Source organism: Rattus rattus, chromosome 7 (assembly GCF_011064425.1).
Source record: "Rattus rattus isolate New Zealand chromosome 7, Rrattus_CSIRO_v1, whole genome shotgun sequence".
In the NCBI taxonomy this organism is placed as follows: domain Eukaryota; kingdom Metazoa; phylum Chordata; class Mammalia; order Rodentia; family Muridae; genus Rattus; species Rattus rattus.
Window position 1 is genome coordinate 107,502,935 of NC_046160.1, and position 5,413 is coordinate 107,508,347.

General features: G+C 40.5%; 1 pseudogene; it reads left to right on the forward strand.

Annotated features, from left to right (window-relative positions):
- Window positions 1-2,292: 2,292 nt before the first annotated feature.
- On the forward strand, window positions 2,293-2,574 carry LOC116905836 (annotated as a pseudogene).
- The last annotated feature ends 2,839 nt before the right edge of the window (window positions 2,575-5,413 follow it).

Consider the following 5,413-nt stretch of genomic DNA (forward strand, 5'->3'; position numbering starts at 1 on the left):
TCCCGCACTGAAATTCCCTTACACAATGGGTGGGATTCTAGCCTTTGCAAAACCAAGGACTTCTCCCTTTTGTACATAACAATACTGTCCTCTGCTACATACGCAGATGGAGCCATGGGTCTAACCCTGTGTAGTCTTTGGATGGTTATTTAATCCCTGAGAGCTCTGGTTGGTAGGTATTGTTGTTCTTATGGTTGCAAGCCCCTTCAGCTCCTTCAATCCTTTCTCTATCTCCTCCAATGGGCACACCATTATCACTTCAATGGTTGGCTGTGAGCATTACTTTGCTTATTAATCTGAAGTCTAAGAAGTGACTGTAACAAACAGCTACTTAACTATCAAGAAGTTTGGAGGTCCTCAAGATGGACCCTCTTCCTCATAATTAGTAGGCTGTTAAAACAGGAACATAAACAACAAGAGTCCACATCCAGAGAATAGTAGCTGGTTTGATAAGATGAATTATCAGGTAGACCTATCTCCTACTAAGCCTGATGATATGAGCTCATCTATTGAGATCCCCTTGGAGAATTGTCTGTGACCTCCACATATGGTTTTGTGACTCGTGTGTACTACAAACACTAAAGAAACAACTGAAATGTCTTTACAGAAACAACAGAATCTGAGTAGACCATAATATTTTTGACCTATCTGAAACATCTTTAACAGAAAACTAAAACTAAAGAAATTACTATCTAGCTTGATACACACAACCAAAAGGCTATTTTACTAAGAGTATCTATAAGAATGACTGCAATTAACTGAAGAGGATAATTCCTCTCAAGTAAAAATGGCCTCCCTAGAAAATGTCAAAGTTTGTAAGGCTGGCTTAACAATAAGGTTAGCAAATGCTGTCTTTAGTCACCATCTACCCTCATCGTCTGAGATTGGTCCATTTTACTTTGTAATAAACTCTAGCGGGTAATCATGATTGTCCAATTAGTAATGAATAAGTATAGCACTACCTAGGAGACAAATTTCTGAGCATGTTTTTGAGAGAGTTTTCAGATTGGGGAAAATGTAGAAGAAAACCCCAGTCTAAATGTGGGTGGCGCCATTCCTTGCACTAGGGTCCCACTATAAATTAAAATGAGGAAGTGAACTGAGCCTGTATATCTTGGTTTCCTAAATGAGGACAGAAGGTAGCCAGGAAGGTTGAGAGAAGAGAATGATTGAGGTCCTCAGTAGTCAGTTACTTCTCACTATACACAGACATGAAACATTAACCCTTGGGTGATTCTTCCTGATTTCTATAAAAGATATTGATATTCAAGTTGCAAGAGAGAAAAATAATCATAAATTTATGCTTACATCTTTCAGATCACTGTCAGAGTAGACATTACATGAAATGAATGTATTTCCTGAAATCTCTCAATATCTTGATAGACTAAAAAGCAGAAGGCATTGATTTGACAGCAAGGAAAATGAAAGAGGCATCTGCAGAATTCAATACCTTTGAACACTGGCAGTCACTCCAGCATTTATCTCTTTCTTGACACGGTCCTTTCAGATGAGCCTCCGTTAATGGAGATATTGGCAAATAGAAAAACTCTGTAAAGGAATCAGCTGTAAACGTTCCAAAACTGTGAGGCAGAAAAAGAATAATGCAAGGCCTTGTAAAGGGAAATCTATTCTTTGTCAGAGAAAACCAACCAAATGAACTAATCAATTGCAAACAGCGTTACCGTGTATGAATAATGCATACGAAAGAGTTACGAAGTGGAGAATGGGGATAGTTTACACACAGCCCATCACTAAAGCTTTGAGAAGCTAGAAGAAATTTTATAAATAAAAAATGAATATAAAAATAATGGAAATTTTTGAAATGCTCCAGTTAGTAACCTGAATTGTTTTTGTTCTTTCTCTCCTTTTTGGAGGGGATGTCACATAGACCAAATTCTTCAACTCCTAAACCTTTAAGTCTTTGGAATTACAGGTACGTACCAATATACATAACTAATAAGATAAGATTTCTTTTGAAAAATCTCCAGAAAACATAAAGTCATTCAGTCTTGATTTGTCTATGTTTAGTATATGATAATATTGAACTTTCAATAAATCTAATACTAAGTGCAGTTAAAACATATGAAACTGAAAGGTCTCTCCAGAAACAAACAAAAAACAGAAAAAAGGAAAACAAAAGCAAAACGAAAACCTGTATGTATGACATGCTTGTGCCATCTGCCTTGTCCACTTCCCCTGTCTCCTTCTGCTGCTCCTGGTGCTTGTGTGCTCCTTTAGTGTGGACCAAGTACCTCTTTGTGAAGCACTACTGAGGAGACTCCTGCGCTCGCCATGGCCAATGAGCAACCCAAGGAAGGAGTCAAGACTGAGAACGATGATCATATTGATTTGAAGCTGGTGTTATAGGATGGTTCCGTGTTACAGTTTAAGATTAAGAGGCATACTCAGTAGACTAACGAAAGCCTATCATGAACGACAGGGTTTGTCAATGAGGCAGAGCAGATTCCGATTTGATGGGCAACCAATCAACAAATCAGACACACCCGCACTTTGGAAATGAAGGATGAAGATAAGATCAATGTGTTCCAGAAGCAGACAAGAAGTTTCTACTAAAAAGGGAACCTGCTACTTAACTGCAGAATTTTGTTATAGACCAAGAATACTTTCTCAATTAGAAAGCCACACTTTGGTCCAGCCACATCCTGACTACTACATTAGTTTTCTCTCTGATTTCATTTCCCTGTCCCCATTTTTTTTTTATTGTACATAAGGTGACTGGTGTATGTATACACGCATGTTGATCTTGTTGTCTTTCCCTTTTTTAAACTCAATGGTAAATCTTCTGTTTTGGTTGACAGCAGATGGAGTTGGTATGGGAAAGTACTGGTTCTGTGAAAATATCCCCCTTCTCCACTAGGGGCATGCTCATTCAACTCATCTTTATATTCCAGTCAGTTACTTTGTTCTCATTGTTTTTATTTTAAATTTATTTATTTTTATTCTTTAACTCTATAGTTCAGACTTCTACCTCCTGGTCTGCCTGCCCCCTTTGGCCACTCCCTATCCCATAACTCCTCCCACCCCATACTGTCTACTAGAGGATGTCTCCAACCTCCACACCCAAAACAGCATGCCTTCACATTCCTTGAGGCCTTAAGTCTCTCAAGGATTAGGTGCACCTTCTCTCACTGAGGCCAGACCAGATAGTCCTCTCTGCTGTATATATGTCCGGGGCCTCATAGTAGCTGGTGCACGCTACCTGGTTGGTGTCTCAGTGTCTGAGAGATCTTGGGAATCCTGGTCATTTGAGACTGCTGGACTTCCCATGGGGCTGTCTTCCTCCACTTGAATGGGAGAAGAAAGCAGTTATGGTCTGGGGGCTGGGGGGAGGCAGAGGGAGGAACCTGGGTGGGAGCGGGGACAGGGAGGTGAAAGGGGGAAATGGGTGAGGAAACAGAACTGAAACCCTGAGGGCCAGCAGAAAGAATAAACACAGGCAACCTTGGGAGGTAGGATGTGAGGAGACTGCTCTAGAAGGTACCAGAGACCTGGCAGGTGAAAGACTATCAGGACACAAATGGAGGTACTTGGCTGAAGTACTCTACAAAAGGAGGGGGAACTTGTAGAGGTCACCTCCAGTGGAGGAACAGGATATCAAACAGAGGGATGGGGTTGCTATCACAAAGTCAAATGGTCTGACCCAGTATTGTTCCTGTCTGAAGGAACTTCAGGGACAAAATGAAGAAGAGCATGAGAGAATGTAGGTCCAGAAACAGGCCCAAATTGGGAACCTACTCAAGGGGAGGTACCGGGGCCTGACACTGTTATTGATGCTATGGTGTGCTTGGAGACAGAAGTCTAGCGTGACTGCTCTCTGAGAGGACCAATATGCAACTGAAAGAATCAGATGCAGATACATAAACACCCAAATGATGGACAGAAGCCATGGACCCCTGTGGTTGAATTGGGAAAAAGCTGGAAGAAAATCTCATTGTTTTAACATAAGAACCAAACAACACAAAATTCCTGTATACCTTGTTGGATTGGAGAATTTCTCTTAATTTTATTTAATCTTTTTTTTTTTTACACTCCAGATTATATCCCCTTCACGGTTCACCCTCTGACTGGTGACATCCCACAACTTCTCCTCCCCAGACCCCCATTTCCACATTTCCACATACACCACACACCCTACCACCACCCCACAAAACCCCTAAAGTCCCTAGGACTCCAGTCTCTTGAGGGTTAGGTACCCCATCTCTGCCTGAATCCAGACCCAGCAGCCCTTTGCTGTATATGTGTTAGGGGCCTCATATCAGCTGGTGGATGCTGCCAGGTTGGTGGTTCAGTTTCTGAGAGATCATGGGAGTCCAGGTTCATTGAGACTGCTGGTCCTCTTACAGGATCACCCTCCTCCTCAGCTTCTTCGACTTTTTCCTTAATTCAACTACAGGGGTCAGCAGCTTCCGTAAATAGGTTGGGTGTAAACCTCTGCATAGGACTCTTTCAGCTGCTTGTTGGGACTTTCAGAGGGCAGTCATGATAGACACTTTTTTGTGAACACACCTTAGCCTAAGTAATGGTGTCAGGCCACAGGTCCTCCTATTGAACTGGATACCAATTTTGGCCAGTTGTTGGACCTTCTTTTCTTCAGGCTATTCTCCATTTTTGTCCCCACAGTTCTTTCAGACAGGAACAATTCTGAGTCAGAATTTTTGACTATGGAATGGCAAGCCAATGCCTCGCTTGATGCTCTGTCTTTGCTACCTAAACCACACAAGGACTCTACAAAAAAAGAGAACTTCAGACCAATTTTGCTTATGAATATTGACGCAAAAATACTCAATAAAATTCTTGCAAATTGAATCTAAGAACACATCAAAACCATCACTTACCATGATCAAGTAGTCTTCATTTCAGGGATGCAAAGTTGGTTCAATATAGAAAATCCTTTAAGGTAATCCACTATATATACAAACTCAAAAAAAATCGCATGATCATCTCCTTAGATACTTAAAAAGCATTTGAGAAAATACAATACCCCTTCTTGTTAAAAGTATTGGAGAGACCAGGAATTCAAGGAACATAACTAAACATAATAACATAAATTTACTGCAAACCAAAAGCCAATATCAAATTAAATGGAGAGATACTTGAAGCAACCCCACTAAAATTGGAAACAAGACAAGGATTCGCACTCTCCCTGTGTCTATTCAATATAGTATTCAAACGTTTAGCTAGAACAATAAGCCAACAAAGGGAGATCAAGGAGATACAAACTGGGAAAGAAGAAAAGGTATCACCATTTGCAGATGATATGATAGTTTACAGAAACAACCCCCAAAATTCTACCAGAAAACTTTAACAGCTGATAAACAACTTTAGCAAAGTGACTGCTTATAAAATTAACTCATATAAATCAGTAGCCTTCCTTTATACAAATGATAAACAG